General features: G+C 46.1%; 1 long non-coding RNA gene across 1 annotated transcript; it reads left to right on the top strand.

Annotated features, from left to right (window-relative positions):
* Window positions 1–1,860: 1,860 nt before the first annotated feature.
* Window positions 1,861–7,462, top strand: LOC113969469. The gene is made up of 3 exons (XR_003534866.1): window positions 1,861–1,886; window positions 7,157–7,257; window positions 7,349–7,462. It is a non-coding gene; the product is annotated as an uncharacterized LOC113969469 (long non-coding RNA).
* The last annotated feature ends 13,812 nt before the right edge of the window (window positions 7,463–21,274 follow it).

Here is a 21,274-nt window from a genome sequence, read left to right as displayed (position 1 = left end):
CTTCGACTGTGCCACGTGCTACACAACCACAGCACCCATCTTCTGCTCCTGGGAGGCCTAATGCAGGCTGTAGCACATTGTCAAACATCCAAGAGTGGCTGGTCACAGGTCACAGGCTGCTCAGCCCTGCTTGTTAGAAAACACAGAATCAGTTAAAGCTAAGAAATCAGATTTTGTTGGAGTATCAGAGACCGGCTGTTCCCAGGCAGTAGCGGTCAAAGGTGACTGCAGAGCCCTCAGTAGGGGTCAAAAGTGACTGTGAGAGCCCTCTTTGTAAAAGGGAATGTGAGACTTGCTGCTGACACGGGGTAACTATTGGGCAATGCAGCCATGGGTGGCTCTCTCCCACTGCACTTGCTTTAAGAAAAAATTGAATTTCAGGATATGGACGTGTAGGTGGCTTCTGGCAGATTCACACAACGAGGGCCCCAACTGCTCCCTTCTCACCCTTGGACTGCATTTTACACCTCAACCAAAGCCCCTTATGGTCTCTCTGGGTGTTACTTAGTTCCTAGGTCAAGGGCTGTGGGTGAATGAAGAAGTGGGAAGAGCAGGAGGACTCTCACACAAGAGCAGGAGGTTGGTGGGAGGCTTTAGTTCAGGGACATTCCCAGATGGAAGGTTCCTGTGCTCTGAGAAGTTCTTGGAGCTGTTAATCCCTCACGGTCAGGCATCCCTCAGTTTATCCAAACAACGGGAGGGATGAGCTCCCTCTGCTCACCCGCCAAGCCAGGCACCTGGCATTGGTCCCTGTGCCCTTGGAATATGCATGTACCCCCGGAGCACACCTCCATCCCCCCGGGCCCTTGAGCACACCTGCACACCCGGCCCCAGGAACGCGGCTGGCGGGGAGGCTGTCAGGTGCCTGGGCATGCATGGGGAGGGGGGGCTGGGTGTGCACAGGGGGGGCCAGAGGGGCACGAGGGGGTCTTGGGCAGGCCCTGGGGCGGGGGACGAGGGGCACAGCGCAGCCTGTGCCGGAGGTGACGGGCTGGGAAGGGACGGGGTACCCGAGGAGCCGTTTGCGGGAGCCTCCTGCCACCCAGTGTCGGCTCCAGGCAGCGCCGCGCTCCGGGGCTCCCCCACGCCCGGGCTGGCGGGGCTGTGCAGCCAAAATGCTTTCAGAACACCACTTTAAAGAAAAAACCAAACACAATACTTCCACCCCATCAAACGAGATCCCAAGACAACCCCTCCTTCCGAAAACTTCCATATAACCAAACAAACGCCCAGCCATGGAAGCATCCCGAAGGAGTGCAGGACAGGACCAAGGGCCCCGTGGATAACACCGGCTCTGTCCCCACGTGCTGGCCGTGCCGTCGGGTCTCAGGGCTGATGCCCGTGGCACCCCCAGGCCTGTCCGGTGGCACTCAGGTCTTTAGTCACCTTTGCACTCAAATGTGACGTTTCCCCTTGTGGAAACTTGGTTTGATGGCGGTGCAGAGGAGGGGCTGAGCGCTTCCCCTCCACTCCAGAGAAACCTCTGGATCTTCTGTCCACTTTCGGCTGACTTTGTTACCAAGTCCCCAGCAGCGGCCCCATCCGGTACCGCTGCTCCAGGGTCTCCTTCGCCTTCTCGGGGCCCGAGCCGGCCCCCAATGGCCCCTGGCCGGGCTTCCCCACCCAGACGGCGCTGGGGCCGGGGAACCCGCAGAGAAGGCGGCGGGAGCGGCCGGGCCCGGAGCAGGAGGAGCCGCAGCGGCCGGTCCAGCGCTGCCACAGCCCGTACGGGCAGAGCCGGGCGGGGGCGAGACCGCCCAGGGGCGGGGAGGGGGCGGCTCCTCCGGGAACGGGGGCCCGGGCCGGCAGGTGGCGAGAGAGACCGGGAGAGGGACACCGGGAGAGGGACACTGGGAGAGGGAGTGGAGGACGACGAGCAAGAGCGGGTCGGTACAGTCGCTGCTGCCGCCGCCGCGGTGCTGCCGGAGTTCCCGTTTGTCCGTTTGTCCGTCTGTCCATTCTCCCCCGCTGATGCCGCTCTCCCGGCCCCCCTGCAGCATCCCACCGGCTACTGCAGCTGAATCGGGCCCGGCCGGAGTCATCCTCCCGCACCCACGCAAAACCCACCGTCTTTTTTATTTTCTTCCTCACTTTATTATAACTTTTCCCCTTCAATATTACAGCTTCCCGCTGGTGCTCGGCATCCCCCGGACTCCACCTTGCCTGCCCGCCCCGCACTGCCGTGGCTTCCTCACAGACCAGCCAGAGTTTCACACATTTTAAGAGTACCTAACTGGCATTTTTGAAGCTTCCACACAGACATTTTCTGTGAAGGAAGGAAACCAGGGAGGCTAAGAGCCACTCTACCTCCTGCCCTACATCATACACACTTGGCCCAACATCAGTCTGAATTTATTCAACCCTCTCTGGAACCTCAACTGAGGGCAGAAGTCATCAGTGTTTATGCAGATTTGTCTGATTTTCCTGCTGTGAATTCAGGGAAGATTAGGTTTCTTTCAGGACAAGAGCAGAAGCTCTGGCCCAGGCAGCCCTATTGGTATATTTTAATCTGTAAGCTTTAATCCCACAGCCCACACAAGTATCCACAGCTAAGGTTTGAGGAAGCAGACAGCCACAATATTTACAGGTGACAATGGGACCCTTTCCCCCACCACACATACATTTTGAACACAGGCCTCTTTGCTGGAAGAGGCAATGACAGTGAGCCCAAAGTCCATAAAATACTGCACCAAAGGATTAAACACTTCACTTCTCAGTTCCTTCTTACTGATTCTGGCCAATTTGATTCTACTGAATTTCAGCCAGAGATCCCCTACATAATATTACAGGGCTGTTCCTCTTTTGACAAAAAATGGTTCAGGTATTTCTCACTGACATATTACTGACTGAAGGCCAGTCTCTTCCATACCACTAATATAAGGAAATTCCCTTAGATCCCCAAATTAGTCATGATGAATGCATGCGTGCATGCAAAAAAAAAAAAAATCCATTTAAGGACTTCAGGATGATCAAGACATAAGATCAGATTCTGCTTAACAAACCCACAACAATTGCATTAAAATGTGGGTCTATGAGCCCTTCTTTAGCATTTCTTAATTAAGGCTCCAGAGTCATTTTTGACAGATAAATCTGCAGTACTGAATAACTACAGATCACATGGTAACAGACACAATTATCCATTCATACAGTATCCCAGCAATTGTGTTGCATTTTATTCAGATAACTGAGACCTGTCCATTGCAACCAGCTTCTGATTTATGTTTCACCACTCCCCTTTCACGTTCGGAGCCAAGAGCATTAGTGTCCTTGAGGCTTTTGTGAGTGTTCCTCAATCCCACCTCACTCCTGTTCCCTTTGTTCTGCCATGGAAGATTCCTCCCTGATTTTTTTTCCCCCTGCCACTAACGTGGATCAGCAGTCACTGACCGGCACTCGGGATCTGCGGTGACTGGAACTACTCGTTGCGAGTCTTTTAAGACAGAGGTGCGTCCGAGCTCTGGCGGCCCCTGGGGACAGGCAGTGGGGAGGGGAAACCCTGTGAGGATCCTGGGGAGTGCGGGGGCCCTGCTGCGGTGGCCGCGTGGGGATGCAGTGAAGGGGTCCCCGTAGTGACAGCCTGGGGGTGACACGGGAGCGGCTGCTCCTGTGGCATTGGGAAGGCTGGGAGTGCTCAGTGCGAAGAGTGGGGAGGCCCCGCTGTGATGGCACTTGATGGGAGCATTAGGGAGCCACATGGTGTGGTGGCAGCAGGGAAGGTGTAGTGGGAGGGCTGGTGCAGTGGCAGTGGGGAGAAACACTAAGGAGCCCCCACCGTGGTGGCACTAGTGGTCTGGGAACGTGTGTGTGTCGCTGTGGTGGCCTTGGGGAGGAGCAGAGCCCCTCTGTGTGAGGGCAGTGGGGGAGAGCGGGGGGCACCCCCTGCACGCAGCGGGACGCGGGGTCTGGAGGATCTGGGGTGTGCAGTGGTGGGTGCTCAGTGCTGTGCTGTGTGAGAGTGTTTTCGGGTGGGGAGGTGGTCGAAGCCCCCCGTGGGTGTGTGTCTGCGGGGGGAGCGGCGCCGGCGCTCCCCGTGTGCCCGGGCTGCCGGGGGAGCAGCGGGGAGAGAGGCTCCGTGTGCTGGGGCGGCGAGGGGAAGGTGATGCTGCCTGTGTGCGTCCAAAGGAGAGGGGCGGTCATAGGGAATCGGGCGTTTTGTCCCGTTGTGTCTCTCCACAGGTGTCATAAGGATGGGGACTTGCAGTTCGTGTGCCTGGAGGAGGGCGTGCAGGGTGAGAGGAGCTATGGAGTTCGCGCTCTGGGGAATAAGAGCTCCGTGCTGTGGTTGGTTTGTACCTTCGAGGGTTTCGGATGCCTTGCAGTGAAGCTGTATTGACTGGGCTGTTCTGGTCGGTCCTTCCCCACAGCTCAGCAGGAAGATGGTTCCAAGCGCGGGTGCGAGCGATGTGTGCGCATCCAGCAGTGAGCGTGTCGGGGCTCGATCCGTTCACCGTGTTGGTAAATGCTTAGATGTCATGAGTGTGAGCCTGGATTTTCCCAGGCTTTTAGCTGAATAAACTTAGAGATGTTTTTCTTTACAGTTCCTAGAAAACAAAGCTACATTTTCCGTGGAGGTTCTATTATATTTAACCTTGAATTTTTGTGACTAGTTCTGCAGCCCTGGTTGTTCATCCTGGTTGTTGGCGAGAGATTCCTTTCACTACATGTATTAAATCTGTAATAGCATTGCAGGGCTCTGGAAGTTGAGCTCAGCGTGCCACGAGTCTGTGGAGGGCATAGAGTAGGTGAGATGTTGGACTGCTTTGGCAATCTGACCTTAGCTTTGAGTTCATGCTTTTCTTTCTGTGCTGTGCTGGAATCTCCATTCCTGGTAGAAAGTGGGCAACTCATGCTGAGGGTTTTCTTAATGCTGTTATTGTTCATTATAAACTTTAACCATCACAGGATTTAAATTATAAGGTGACTGAGTGTTTTGTGGACATAGAAAACTTCTGCCTCCTGGAGTTACCCCATGCAGCTGTTTCTGCACTGTTTGAGACCACTTTTTTTTTCTTTTCCAGTATTACCTGCGTCTGACAAGCTGGTCTCCATTCCAGAGGAAACTGGAAAGTTGAGAGATCTATTGGAATTGGTAAGTACAATTGTGAATCACTGTACTAAGTAAACTTACAAGCAGTTTATTTTCAGTATAATAAAACAAATATTTTCTTTTAAAATGTAGAACTACAAGATTTAAATTCAGTTGCTGGGGGTTTTTCTTGATGTTTGAGCTAAAATTACAAGTGTAATGTATTATGGAGTTTCAAAAAGGGGGATAAACACAAATTGTTTATGTTGGGTGAACTAAAGTTTAAGAGGTTTATAAATAAAATCACTTTTTAGATTATTTCATTTGAGTCCATCACTTGTAGGTTGTTTAAAATGGTGGGGGGTTTTCTGTTTACCTACTGTATAGTAATCATAATTCTATTTATTTTTCTTATATGTTATTGGGAATTGTCTTTCCAGTTGAAAAGTTCATCTTTCTTTATTCTGATGCAAGTTATGCTATTCAGTCACTGTTGTCTTGTTCTGTGGGTTGTTCTGTTTTGTTTTTTCCCCTCCCATTTCTGCTATGCCTTATTTTGATTGGAGTGTGTGAATATAATGATACACAATATTCCCAGTTTAGGTGTCTGTGCAACATGATTTTTATTCCATGGCATGCTAAAGTTTTATGTTTTGTCATCCATTACTTCCTCTATATTTTTAAGTATTCTGAGCTTTTCTGATCATTACTCCAGGTTAAGCTCATGTTTTTTGGGGAACTATGCTGAATTATTCACTGACCTGGCACTTGGACCAGGGATTCTTAATTTTTTTTACAGTATTCATGTTTTCTGTGGTCAGTGCAAGGCATCCTTATCCTGTTTCCACAGTAGCTGTGTATGCCCTGGAAATTCTTTCCTCATGACCTAATTTCTGAGCTATAAATCAATATTCCTTTTTTAATTTGCAAATACTATGAGATATTCTGAATATTTGTGATGCTTTTCTAGTGTCCTTTACACATTGGTGAGAAATTCTCTATGCTCACTTCAGTGTCATAACATTTCAAGGTGGGATCATTGGTATTGTTTACAGGAAGTGAGTGCAGTTGAAGTAATTTTGGTTTATTTTCAAAGTGTCAAACCTAAAATGCTTGCTTGATGACACAGATTAAAGACATGCTAGAGAGTGTTTCATTCCAGTGCCTGTGATATACCTGTTTAAAACGTAAGTAATATATATGCTAAAAAAGGGAGCTGGCAACTAAGCCCTGTGCTAGAAAGATGCTTTTAAGAAGGGAATCCCATCTTAACTTCGGTGACGTGGAGAGAGCAGAACTTGAAATAGATACATGACAGTGTATCCCAAGCAGCCAGTACCTTCTGAGACAGCTCTTTGCAGATACTGTGGGTGCCAAAAGCAGCTGAGCAGTGCCTAAGCTGAAGCTCTGAAAGTGTGTAGTGGAGAAGGAGCCTGGATTCATCTGGTTAAGGCCTGGCTTCTAGTTACTGACTCAGGTTGTCTTTAAAGTCACCTTCCAGTTTTTAATCAGATAGACCAGATAACAACAATCTATCTATCTATCTATCTAGGAAGCTAGTCTCTGAATTCAATTTTATTGAATAAGAAATAAAAAGGGTTAGAAGCATTCTTAATCAATGTGATTGCTGAATCAATCTGGACTACACAAATGTACGTTAAATTAGTGGCAGAAATAGTTGTAGTCTGTCTTCGTTTGGTGCAGCTTTGTCACCCTCTAGTGCTCATATCCAAAAAGCTGGTGAGCCTGCTATTACTCTCCGTAAATTTTTGGTTGTATGGATTGGTTTGAAGTTTTCTAAGGAAGAGGAATTTTTAGAAAAGTTGTCATTTGCCAGCAGTAGCACAAGAAATTTCTAACTGATATGGGATCTACGCCAGGAACTCCTGATTCCTAAGATGCAGTTTTAATCTCTAAACCAATTGATTTAACTTCTTGAATTGAATTTCTGAAACATGATACACTACATACTGAAGAAACAGCAAGATCTGTTGTGGTACACCTTCTCTTTGTGGAAAACCCAAGAAAGATGGGATTTCTTTTTTCTTTGATTGTATGCTTTATAGTAGTTGTCCTTTGTTTAATTTCATTTAAGATATTCAGTTAATTTATTAGTTATGTCTTTATTAGGATATTAGCTGCAATGAGCTTCAGGTTCCTGCAGAGAGGAAAATTGCAGTCACTTAGAGAATTAAACGTAAGAAGAAATAATGTCCATATGTTCCCAGATGGTAAGCTACTAGTCTTCATTTATTTGATGTAGGAAATTATGTAAACTGTTAAGAAAATAACTAATCCTTTTCTGTTGTTGTTTCCCCTCAGTCAGGAGGGTGTTTCCCAGCTGTTGGTCAGTTAAACACTGGGACGCAGGTGCAGCAATGATTCTCTAAAGCCGACTGTCAGAGAGGGGTCAATATTGAGACATTTTTTTCCTGCAACCTGCTGGTGGTGACATGACTTCAGTTTTATCAGCCTTTGCCCGGTTGTATCTTTGCTTCCAAAAGTAACTGAGAGGAGTGGATGACTTGGACAGTGTATATATATTGCTAGAAAATTATTTGCAGGACAACCAGTTTTAATTGCAAGTAAGTAAATTAAAACCTGGGCAGGTGATAAAAATAAGCCTTGCAATTTATACAGCAGCACAAGCAGGGCAAAAGTAAAGCCATCCCACTCAGGTCACTGTGCCAGCAAGAAACCCCAAATTAGCAAATTTCTTGACAACATGCAAGGAAAGAGCTCCACAGATACACCACAAGAAATGTTGGAAAAGGAATTGTTTCTGAGGGACAAGACCTAAAGATTTGAACTTGTAAAAGGGAAAGCCACGAATGAAAAAAAACCCAAGGCATTTTACACTGAAAAACATGGGCAATCTGCCCCATGGCTGTCACAGTACTGGGAGTCAGTGTCCTTGGCGTGGGGTACCCACTTTCTAGTGAAAAGTGTGTCTCTGAACCACAGCCCCCTGACAAGTCACCAACAGTCTCTCCTTTGACTTCACTGGACCTTGGAAAATGCTTGGAGTGGAGGACAAATAATGGTGAATTTTAACGTATCTCCTCTAAACGATAACGGTAACGTGAGATGACATGGAATTTGCTTTGATGGAAATAGTTTTAAAACTCTTTAAGAATGCATTTTGTAAAAATATTTATTTTTTTTGTGAAACCCATAGGAACCGATCCAGTAAAATTATGCCAAGTCAGAAGCTTACAAAACCAGCCAGAAAATCGCTATTCTGTATGTGTCTGTGCTCACCTGTGCATACAAATGCTGTGCACAGGCATATAAAAGACAGTGCCTGTAAAATTTTTATGTAGATTGTTCTTTGAGGTGATCAAGGATCATAAAATTCAGCAGATTTCTACATGACATTTGGGAACAGCTGTACCTTCCTTATTCCCCCACTTCTTGAGCGGATGCCTGGTGATTTAAAGGACTCACTCCATCAAATGTGGCAGCTGCTTTTCTCTTGCAGCCAGGCACAGTATTCCTGAATTGTCTGCAATTTTATTTTTGTTGTCCAAACCCTCATCTAAAACAGTTAGGTCCTACAAAAATAAACTCTTATTTTAGCATCCTTCAAAACTTGATTTATGATTTCAGTGTTGCAAATGGATTACAAGGTTAATTTAATATAATATGCGTATTTATATAAAGATTGATGCAAGAATCATGTTAATTTATTCCAGAAAAGTAAAATAATTTTCATAATATTAAATAATTTATCTTTCCAATGTCTTGCTAATATTCTTATTCTGTGTAGGACTGACAAACACATTATTTGATTTGAAATAACATAGAAGAGAAAAACCTTCCACAATTCTCATTTCTCATAAAGGCAGGAACACTCACATCAGGAAACCTGTCAGTCTGTTGTCAGAGCTCCCACTGTTGTGAATTAACTGTGAAATAGAAAAAGCACTTTGACTCAAGCACCTGGAAGCCAACCTCACAGCAGACTGGAATAGCTTTGAGTGCCCACATTCTAGCACTTGACAAGTGAAGACTGGACCATAATTTTTGTGTGTGTGTGTGTGTATATATATTTTTATATATTTTTATTTTATTTATTTTTAGCTTGACAGATCCTTATTTAATGCATATATTGAAGAGGGCACCTGCTGTTGCTGTTTTACATAATGGCATGGTACATACACACCCACTGTCTGTCTTGCATTTAACATTTTCCCCTAAGCCTGCTGATGATTTTGATGTGTGCTGGTGTCGAGTGAGAGGCACAGTGCTTTAAAGCCTAATTACTCCACATGATAAACTTGTGCAGTCATAATGAAGTAAGGAGTTTCTGAGTCTGTATACTGATGAAATGTGCACATGTACTCAGAGAGGTGCAGAGATTAGGCACAAAGCCGTGTGTGGCAGAGGGCAGCAAGAGTGTCCTCAAACCCTGGACCGTATGGAGCCTCAGTGGTGCAAACCACAGAGCAGTCAGATGCATGTACTGATCTTACACCATTGATTCCTACATCACAGCAATTTATACTGACTTGGGGCCACTAGAAATGGAGTGTTCTGAGGCAGTGGTGACAGCAATGAATGAAGCCTCAGGGTGTAACACCTGCTGGTGCCAGCGTGAGCTGCTTACACTGGAATACAAGTGAACATGATCTGAGCTGCTCTGGCTCTAAAATAATAGGGCACCAGGGCATGCCTGTGGGAAGCAGCTCCCAAACAGCACTTTGGGGTGCTTTACTCCCTGTGGCTGGAGGTGCTGGTTGGGAAGATACACAAAAATACAGTGAGGTTCACAGGCTCTGTGGGACCAGTAGTTATTTTCTTTGAAACGATGCCCTCTCACTGCAGAAGTGTAGGTGTGTAAATGTTCCTCTCTTGACAAACACTGAATAGTGGCAAACTGCTTCTTTTTGACCATATGTGGTCTTGATGTGTTTAATGGCCCTTTGTTTTTTCCTCCTGCTTCTGTCCCTCCAGGTTGTTTTTTCCCTGCCTTGCTCCCTTCAACCACCATCTGTGCTTGCCCATCTCTCTTGCCTGTTTTCCAGACCACTCTCCTGCAGGCTACCAAGTCTTGCAACACAGCTCTTCTTCACCCTGGAGAGGGCACCTCCTCTGCAGCAAGAAACTGAGCTCAGCTGCCTTTTCTGGGTGTTTCATCAGGGCAATGGGAGGGACCGAATGGACAGCCCTGACTAGAAAATTGTGCCCCTGTCAGTCTGGTCCTATTAGAGAGCCTCTGCTCAGCGGTGCACTCAGGCATCCCTCAGCCAAAGTAAATAACTGACAGAGCCATCAGCCTCCGAGGGGAACCCCGTGTGCACCAGCTGGGGACCAAGGCTTGCTTTCTGACCATTTGTCTGTGCCTCCAAAGTGCAGTTGTATGACTGAATATTATTTCCTTTATGCCCTTGGCAATTTATAGACCTGTGCTATGTTCTCCCTTGCTCACCTCTGGACTAGAAGAGCCTTGGTGTATCTCCTTGTCCACCGCCTGGAAGCTGATCCAGCCCTCCCATTACCTTTGTATCTTCTGTGGCTCTGCTACGTCTTCCTGAGGCAGCAGGGCTGAAGCAGACATGATATTTGAGATGGGTTTATAGGGAGGCTCTGCTTTGTTTTCTGTTCCTCTCCTAACAATTCCTAACATTCCAGTTGCTTTTTAACTGAGAATAGACACTCAGAGTAGTAAATGGAAAGGCACATTTTTATTGGTTTCATGCAACAAGCTGGTCTCACAAGCCCACATTTTAGTGGGAGAGAGAGCTCCTAGGAAGGCTGGCTGTGAGAGGATGTACCCAAGGGTCCGCTTTCCCAGCCAAGATGACGTTCAGTATTTTCTAAGTTGCTCAGGGGATGTCTGGTTTGATGCTAAAAGCCACCTTTAATGAGCTTAACAGATGGGGGAGAAGGCCAGTATTTCCTCTAAATTTCCCAATTTGTCAGTTCTGGCTGATTTTAGTGTCATATAATCAGTAGGAAAAGTGCATCAGGTTACTCCATAGAATTTTGGGGGCGTGCATATAGCCAGACTAGCACAAAGTGGTGTCCCATAGTGGTGCCCCAGGAGCAGTATGTATGGAGGGGCCTCAAGAATAAAAGGTGTGGTTTGGGGCAGACTCTTTGGTCAACTCCATCCAGGTACCAAAGCAGAAGCCAAGGCATCACACATGGGGGCTGGTGTTCTCTCCTGCTGTGCACGGGGGTCCTGGGGCTGGCATTTGTCAGACTGGCTGCAAAACAGACTCAGGCAGGACGGGAACTCACTGCCCAGACTTGGAGGTGCAGAGGGAAGTGTCAGTGTAGCCCTCAGTCAGCAGCAGGAGTTGTTGGTTTTTAGGGGTCCTTGGAGGCATTCAGACAGCCAGAAACCACAGGCAAGTATGTGAACAGAAACCTGAGATCCAAACAGCGTTTCAGACTGCAGTTCCCTCCAGAACTGGGATAGACTGAGTTACAAGGAGAGCCTTTTCCAGGTAGCAAACCAGTAGAAAAGAGCCACAACAAGCTGAGAAGAGATCAGCAGATCCCCAGACTGAAATGGGAGGGTTGGCCCAAATTGGACCCCAGACAGCAATGGGCCTTGCTTCTCCATTTGCAAGACGGTGCCCTTCTCCAAGCCCACAAATGGAAAATTCCCAGCCCTAATATCCTGTTCTCAAAGGCACCTTAGCTGAATAAGTTGCCTTACCTATGAGATATGAGGAAGTCTACTGTTGTACATGGATGGACCTAATCTGAATTTTTCATAGCCTTGTGACACTCCACCCTCTGCCCACGGATGCTCTGGCAGAGCACCAAGAGCTTCGCTCGCCAAGTGTTGCTCCCACTGCCATGTGAGGACCTCACACCCCTGCAGTATGACACCACACACTCTGCTGGGGAGCACAACCACATAATGCCACCAGTCAAGACATCAATATTGAATACCAGCCCCTTCTGCACCACTCTAACTCAGCCTTGCCAAGGAATATCTGCAGGAGCTCATGGATTTCACAACTCCTCTGGGCCTGCAGAGAGCATGCATCCTAAATTCAGATTTCCCCCCTTCCCTAGACCTGGCACAATGATTCAACTGTGCATTTGCTTAAAGGATTTCACTGTCGACCAATCCAAGGTTTCTTCGTTGACCACAGTTAATTCTGGTATGTAGAAAATGCCTGGGTAAGGACAGGGATCTAAGCTGCAGATTCAGTGTCTGTGAGTTGCCTGCTGTATATTAACAACAGACTAAACAGCTCTCACCAGCTGAGTCTCAGTTTCCATCACTACAGTTTTGCAGTTATAACACTTCTGTGATATAGAAAATAACTTGTGAAAAACCTCACCTGAGGAAGGACTGAGCTGAAACATCCTTAGAGGTCTGGGTCTTCTTTGATAACTGTGGGTATTTGGGAACCTGTGTGTTTCTTAACCTGCATGGATTCAGGCTAGGGAAGAAAATACAGTCTGACATGTGACCAGTCTTGGCTGTTGGATACGTGGCATTGCTGAGGGTTTTCTCCCTGTAGGAAAGATTGAGGTCAAATATCTTTATTTGCATATTAGTGGTGATGGAAGTTGCTTGTGTGCAATGAAAAGAGAACACAGTCCAAACAGCTAGAGACCAGAACAAGACTGATTTACTATTTTTTTGCATAAGCCTATAAATTGTCCAGAACTTGCTCTTTTTTTTTCTGAGAAGCTGCTGTCATCTGCAAAAAATGTGACTAATTCCACCTCAACACAAGAAAGATGCAAGGGAGGCAGATTCCTTAGGGATCTCGGTTCTTGGAGAAAACACCACCCCTTTAAGAGTCCACCAGCTCTACAAGAGGGGGGAAAAAAATACTTTTATTTCCCTTGGTGATAGTGATGAAAAGGGAAACAACCATCAGGAGAATGTCCTGCTTGGATCTCAGCATCAAAGAGCTGAGGAGGGTTGGGGAAGGTGGAGGAAGGGAAAAGGAGACAAAACCCTGTGGGAGCTGTGGAGAATTTTTTTTTTTTGCTTAAGGCACAAAGCTTCTCTCTGTTGTGTATCTGTGCTCCCCAGTCACCTCCTCCAAGGCTAGCAAACCCTCCAAGCAGGAAGGAAGCTGGTGAGACAGAGGCATTTTGCATCCCACCACAGCCATGAAACGCTGGAGGGTGTGTCTGAGTGTGAGCAAACACCAAAGACACCCTTGTTCCCAGGGTCTCCTCAGGGGTCCCCAGCACTGCCGAGGCGAGTGGATGACCTTGATGCAGCTCATGGCTACAATCCCTGACAAGCAACCCCAGCAGGGAATAAAGGAGCGTTTTGGGTTATGTTTCTGCAGCAATGCAGCCAACAGCCCCTGGTACAGCTACACCTGGGCTGATTCTGTAGTTGCCCTGGATTTTACAATGGATCTAACATTGCATTTAGAAGCACTTTGATTCTTCCTGTTAAATGTGCCTGGTCATGAATCTATGATGCAAATGAACACCACAGCAGTTCTGAAGGGAAAAAGGACTTCTGTGTACTGCATACAAGATGTTCTGGTATTTAGATCAGCTCCAGCAGTCTTCATTAAAATAGACACTAATTGCAGCAGGTTTAAAACAGGGCGATAACAGAATGCAGCCACAACCAGAAAAAAAATGTAGCAATTTCCACTCAGCACCTAGCTTTAATGCAAGGTTTTATCTTCTAATTAGAGCCCCCAGTCACATCTTTCTATATATGGTTGTCTTTGCTTGAAAATAGGCAAGGTGGTACAGTATTTAGAGAAGTGCATTTTTATATCCATTTCAAATTACAAGCTGGTTCCCCGCTGAGGTGCTCTCTTATTAGGTCCATCCAGGAAAAAATACTCCAGATGTCATGAATTGAGGGCTAACTGGTGCACTGGTGCAATAGGCAGAATTTCGCCAGGCAGCCATGCAGAGCCTAGGTAGGGCCAGGACAGAGTTTTTCCTCTCTCTGAACTGTCCTGCTACAGTCTGTGTTAGAAATGAGCTCTGTACAGGCTGTGGTGTGCACACAGTCCACAGTGCAAGTGGCTGCCAGCTACACTTCATCTCCTTTCGTGAGCTCCCCACCTTCTCCTTTGCTCTTCATCCATCCTTATGTGTGCTGTGATGACCTTCACCTCTTCAGCTCCTGTGCATCAGCTCCTCTCTCCTGGACAGAGAGCAGTCCCTGCTCCAGCACAGGATTTGTAGTGCCCTGGCAAAGGCAGAATCAAGTTCAGAGCACAAAGGCCCACAACTTCTGCCCACCCTGGACTTGTCAGGCCCATGTTCCACCAGCCTGACCACCGCCACAGAGGGGAACTGTAGCCGTCAGAGCCCAACTCTATCCCGGATTCACGTGCAGAAAACCCCTGTATAAGTCTCCAGGTCAGCACTCGCTCCATCTAACCAGATATCATTTTTGCTGATTTATAGCTGGGTAATTTCCTCTTCATCTGGGCTACTGAGGACTTTGGCTACCTTGGGGTCGGGGGCAGATCCTCTGTCATCTCAGCTGTTGGCATCCTGCTCTGCTCAACCACACATGTGCAGCTTCCAACTACCATGGAAAGCTGGAGGGAGACAGAGCTGAGAAAGAGCCTGGAGTTGCTAAAAATCAGTTCACAGTCATTCATGATTCCCAAAGAGGTTTCCATCAGAGACAGCCGGCTGGGTGATAGAAGAGTTTTGGGAGGTTATTTTATCCCAGATCTACACCATTTGATAATTTGCAATAAAATGCCAAAAAAACAGTAGTTTTCCTTAAGTGTCTTCAATTTGGTCTCTGGAAAGCAGCCATCATTTACATATAAAATCCTTACAGGTGACAGCTTGAACCAGGACAGGGAATTCTAGATTTCATTCCAATATTAAAGCAGGTAATTTTGGTGGCAAACATTTTCAGCTGTTCAGGTGAACCTTCCCCTTGCTCTTGAGGAGAACCAGAAATGTTTTCATAAAAACGATGCATTTCATCAAGAAGCTCTCACTGCTGGGAATAAAGGAGGTAAACATGTCTATAGGGGTTATTTATTACATACTGGTGTTCTGACAAGATAGGGGATATTCAGTCTTTTTTCAGATTCTTTTGTATACATCAAATCAAGTCCTAGAACCATTTAACAATTTATAGGCTCCTTTCCACATCGTATCAGTCTCTGCAGGTGCCATTATAACAGGTCTCTCCCAACAGCTGCTATTGTCTGCACCCATCTGTCCTCTCCTTCCCAATAGCCACTGGGAACTGTAAACTCTAGCTCTGGACACAGTGAAAGAAAATCTTTAAAAGGTTTTCAAAGAATATTCAACAAATTATAGGAGTTAGTGTGACCCGTATGTCAGAGTCAAATGGACTGAGAGATGCCCTGCTCGGAGGTGCTGTGTCATTTTGCAGCAGCAATGAATTTCATCCTGCCCAAACTTGGATGAACATTTTGAGCAGCACAGAAATGACCAATGATTCTGCCCACAGTCATGCAAGCCTTGTCTTTTCCACAATTCAGATCCAAACATGCCCTGCTGAGTGGTGACTGGCCCTTGGGCCAAGCTGCTATATTGCCACGCTGCAGTGAGGGGCTCCCCTGGAGCAGGGGGAGGATGGGGGGCACCCCTGACGGTGGGCTCCAGGGACAAGGAGTGTAACTTATTAGTCATCCTCCACTTCCGTGGATCTGGGACACATCACATTTACAGCACTGCAGCCACCTGTCCCTGTCCCTGCTGCTCCTCAGGGTCACTTGGTACCTGATGCTGATGGATGAGGAGCACGTTCAGCTCCTGTCCCTTGGCAGGTTAAGTGACACCTGAGGGGAGGCCCATCCTTCATCCTGCTTGCAGCAGATCTGTGAAGGACTATGAACTATGCAGATGAACAGGTAAAAGGGCACGAGCAGAACATATTTTGGCCCAGGCACTTTAATTTTAAGCTGTTTTTTGCTCTGCATTCCTTTAAGGCCTGTGAAAGCTGTGATGACTCTCTGCTTTTTTACTAGCACTTGTGGTTTTTTTAAAAGACATTAAAATAGATCTGACCATAAGCCCAGATATACAGACAACAGGAACTTTCTATGTATCAGGGTTTCAGGAATAGATCCAATTTTTTTGTGATTTCAAGCCATATATAAACAAAAAAGGCTTCTGAATATCAACTGGGCAATGAATTCTCTTTGGTTCAGTCTTGCTGAGTCAGATTAATCACGTTTACTAAGCTGTAGAAATGCCTGATAGGTTTTTCTCCCCCTCTCCCTCTTTTTTTTTTTTTAACTCAGCATTCCCAGAAATTGCTAGTTGCTTTTTAAAACAACTGACAAAGTAAACCCCACACAATACAAGAGCACTAAAAGATACTTTCGTGTGCTATTTTGCTCAATTTGCATAAATCCCATTAGCACTGTCAATAAATTTCTACTCCCTACCCTAAAAAGTTTCAACATCTCAGCCCTTTGTTTTGTTCACTTGAGGTTTTTTTGCAAGAGGGACTCCACCTCGAAGCAGATTGTGCCCAGTGCTGCCCTTCGCTGGACTTTATGCCGCCTTTGCACTGAATGGTTTAACAAGTGTGTGTTAAATGTTATCATAAGAGCTGAATTGTAAAGTGGTGATATCATCTGAAAGTGCTACAGGCCTTAGAGGCACAGCACAGCTCATGTTCATTAGAGCAAACTCAGTCACAAATATCCTCTTGATATTTGCCAAGAAAATCTGCTGTTTTCCAGAAAACATAAAAAGCTGAAAGCAAAGGGTATTTTTCAGCATTAGCTCCTGTCGTTTTTGTTGCATATTCTCTGTTCTACTTTCATGCAGAGTTCCAAAACTCTACATAAGAATTAAAGAAAATGGGATGAAAAGACTTTTTAAAAAATAAATACCCACTAAGAGCAAAGACCTCTCAGTTTCTGCAGAGGTCCAGGGCCATGGAGACAGCAGGAGGGGTCCAGCGGGTGCTGCAGGGCTTGAGTGACCAGTTTCTCCCCCAGACTTCCCCTACCACTTTTTTCCCAGAGCCATAGTCTGCAGGCAGCTTTGCTGCTCAGTCTCATCGTCCTCAGAAGTGCAATTCACTGTGCAGGAAGGGCAAGTAAAGCCCTGTGCGTGCAGTCAAATAGTTTTCTATCTTCTGCTGCCACTGTGTGCTGTATTGGCAAATGCAATGCATTCATTCACGTTCTCCTGATAAACATGTCAGCAGATTTGAGAAAGCAAGTTTGTTTCTGCTCTGCCAAAGCCAACCAATGCATGCCTGTGTTTTCCTTTCAACACAGAAGTGTGGTTTGCTGGGATTTACCAACAGTTACGGAGCAGGATTTCAGTCCCCATTCAGATTCTGTTTATTTTTGGATCTAGAATTTAATATTGAGTCAGCTTTGAATGCCTATCTGATTTTAGCTAAGACATTTTTTACGCTATCAATTAGAAGCAGACCATTTCTCATGATTACCCTCAAACCAATGTGTGTTTTACAATAGTCATATTGTACACTTTACTGTGTATCAAAGTCTTAAGTTCTACAATGTGTCTCTAACAGTCTACACAAAGCTGCCTTTATATCTGTATCTTGTCTGCTGCAGCTAATCCAGAATAAAACCCGCAGCTCTCTGTATTGCAGCGCTTACAGACTGAGAACCCTTCTCCTGCCCCCCACCCCTGCCAGCACAAACTGCCTTCTGGAGCCAGAACTGTCATCAGTGCCATGAAAGCAAGAGATGGTCTCTCCTCAGACACGTCCTGGAAATGATCATCTGACAGCCCTGCTCTTCCTGCCTTGCACCAGCCCAAATCAGATCAGAATTGCACAGTCCCAATATAATATCCAGACAAAGACATCTTCTGCTTTATTCTGTAGTAAGATGGACCCAAGGGATTAATTATGCATCGTTTTGACACTAATTGCTTGGCAACCCTGTTTGCCTTCAGATACCTTGTTACAGCAGTTGCTTGCGTTTATTTGTTTCGTCTAATCCATAGAAAGCAGTTGGGCAGCAGCCAGGTCTGCCAGGAGGTGTTTCACTGCCCCTTTAGCACCCAGGGCTGAAAATAATGCACAAGCTGCAGGGCTCTGCATTGCCCTGACTCTGATACAAAGCATCACTCCTGACTTACCGAAGGCATTTGGAAGCTACATCTTATGGCATGGGAGCTGCTAGGCAGGGCTTGGTTCCTGGCACAGAAAGGTGACGTCTAATTGCTCAGGTGGAGGTGCCCAGGGTCACCCTCAGAGCCCACAGTCTGCAGTCACAGAACAGATAGGCATGAAAGAAGGTAACATGGCATGAACAGTAAGGAAACTCTGCATGAGTGGAGATGTACAATATTAACTGCATCATTAGTGTCACTGTTTAAAACCAGTAAGTCTTCCCCTAAACAGGAAGATTGGAAAGGTTGCAATGTCCAATTTCTGGGGAGAGAAACTCTAACCCTCCTAACTCTGCTGTTAACTCCATGCAAACTGCACCATGTGAAGTTTTGGTTTCCCAACACACGTGGGTCATCGTGTTTGAGGTTTCTGGAGGCAGAGCCATTTGGGCTTGCTGCTCTGCCTCATAAATAACAGAGAGTACAGCAGACTCAGAGTAGTGCTCCAGACAGTATGTTCTTGCTGAAGTCCATGACCCAAACAAGCTTAGTAGGGATGGCTTCCCATTAAACCCAGGCACCTAATCACTTGGGATCAGACTGTGGCTTCTGGGGAAGACCAAATAACTACCACTGCTTTAATTCCAGACCAGTATCTCCTCCAGGAAAACAGCTCCATCTATGTACAGCCACTTGAAGATTTTGACTATGTCATGTGTATCTCTATTAAATGTATTGGTTTACATCCACTTATCATTTTTCTGCTGTTGCAAACTACAGAATAAATTTTAGCTGACGTGCTACAGAAGCCAAATAGGAAAGGATAAATTTCCTGTGGCAATTAGTCCTAATCAGATAATTATGCCAGCATCCTCAAGAATTCTCTGATGAAATAGTTTGAGGGACTTTAATGATCAGAACTGGGTTTCTTAGAATATTTTCCTAAGAGAAATCAGTGTGTCTCACAGCAACAGACCTACCACCAAGAAGTCCCAAGCTTACTGACCTCCTGTTTCTCCAAGACCTGCATCTAACATCCAGCAGCACTCACAGTTACCTGGTGGAGAAAGGTGCTCCAGGTCAGGCCTTGGAAGCAAATCGCTGGAACTGAATGGGTTTAAGGTTATCAAAAGAATAAATAAAACCCCCCAGAGGCTATATGTTAAACAGAATCAGGGCCATAAACTGAAGCTAGTTTATAATAAACACTATCTGTTTCCAAATAAATAATGGTTCTTGGTGGATTTGTCTCATTTCTTGGCTAAACAGTGAACATTTGGATCTAGTCCAAATATTGATCCAGAAAATTACTTGGTTCTATTGAATAAACTAAAACATGTTTTGTTGGGAGACCATGGCTGAATTATACTGTTACTTTTCTTACAAAACCCTTTTCCCCAGTCTTGGCTGGCACTTGCTCTCAAAAAGGAAGCTAAAGTAAGTATTCTAAACAATAGACTTGCTAAAAATCATCTTAGCATAGGAGTTTGAGATTCAGATTTTGTTGCTGAACTTTCTTGCCAAGCCAGGCTTATTATTGACAAAACTGTCACTTCCAAGTTTTGTTTGCTTTTTTCCCACTTGTGAATATGAAATTCTTCCATTTGTCTGCACAGGAAAATACAAGCTTTCCCTTAGTTGGTAAAAATGTCTTTTCCATGGATAATGGTAATTTTCAATTCTGCCACCAGGCGAGATAGACTCATGGAATGATTTGGGTTGGAAGAGACCATAAAGATCTTATTGTTCCAAATTCCCTGCCATGGGCAAGGACACCTTACCTTAGACCAGGCTGGTCCAAGCTGCATCTAACCTGGCCTAGAACACTCCTGGGATGGGACAGCCATAGCTTTCTGGGCAACCTGTGCCAGGGCCTCACCACCCTCACAGGGAAGAATTTCTTCCTAATATCTAATCTAAACCTACTCTCTTTCAGTTTAAACCCATTACCCCTGGTGCTGTCACTCCATGCCCTTGTAAACTGTCCCTCTCCAACTCTCATGGAGCTTCTTTAGGCACTGGAAGGGGCTCTAAAATCTCCCTGAGGGTGCACTGAGTCCCAATGTCCATGTCACAGACAAAGATATTACACAGTGCTGTAACCAGCACCCAAGACCATCATGAGCCGTAAAGTATTGCTCAGTCCAAGCTTTTTCTGAACAGAGGAGCTCTGATACGGGTAAGCTGTGTCTCTGAGGCCACCCAGATGGAGCAGCAGGACCTGTGATGTCTGAACTGCCTTTCATAGTGATTCCCAGCCCTCTGTTTGCAGCTCCGTAGGAGTCACCAACCAGCACTGGCATTTCTCCTCGCTTTGCTGCTGACAAACCTGACCCTGTTGTCCTGGATAACAATGCTACACATTGCTGTAAGATCGTGTCACCCCACCAAATACATGAAAATGCTTCAGTTGGGGATTAAAGCCCTGATTTCCATGGGGGAAGCCTTGAGCACAGTAAGTCAGGCTTCCTCTCATGGGTGGGAATGTGGTGGCAGGTAGACCATGTTGCATGGGCAGGAGTGGGGTAAGGGCAGAGCTGCAAAGACAAATGTTCAGCTGGCACCTGGGCTCTCAGAGCAGTTTAACTAGTCAAGATTATACAAACACAGCTTTTCTCTGAAACTAGTTTTAGGTGTTTCAAAGGCCAAGTCAGGTCTCCGGCAGATATTCCTCATGTTTTATTTGTTTAATACATATGAGATTTCTTAGAGAACAGAACAGTCTCATGAAAGAGTTGTTAATGAAACCTTTCAGCCATAACATCCCAAAACTGCAGGAAATGCTGGAATGGTAAACAATACATATTTTCATAAAAGCAGGCTATATTTGGGCTCTCCCTCTGTCATTGTCTGCATCTGGCACACCTCGCCTGCAAGGTCTCTTAATAGCCTCTGTGATACTTTGCTGTTTGACAAGTACAGCCAAAGACTTGCAAAGACAAAAGCTGAGGAGCATGTACTCGGGCTATCCCAGCCCCAACAGCACGGCCTCACAGGGGCTGGGTGCCTGTGATTGTTTGGATGACACCACTTTCTACAAGGGCATAACAAATAAAATCAAGGAAGGGGAGAACCTGATAACAAAGCTATCCACAGACACTGGAAACACACATCTGCTTCTTAGGCTGACCAGACCACACAGAGCTGTGCTAGAGCATGTTTCCTGATCCTTTTCAACAAGTTGGGATTTTTTTAGCCCAGATTCAGAATGGATCCCAAGCCATCTCTATGCACATATGG

This window comes from Neopelma chrysocephalum, unplaced genomic scaffold, assembly GCF_003984885.1.
Source record: "Neopelma chrysocephalum unplaced genomic scaffold, ASM398488v2 Primary Assembly neopelma1_73b, whole genome shotgun sequence".
Classification (NCBI taxonomy): domain Eukaryota; kingdom Metazoa; phylum Chordata; class Aves; order Passeriformes; family Pipridae; genus Neopelma; species Neopelma chrysocephalum.
This window is presented reverse-complemented; position numbering and strand designations above follow the sequence as displayed.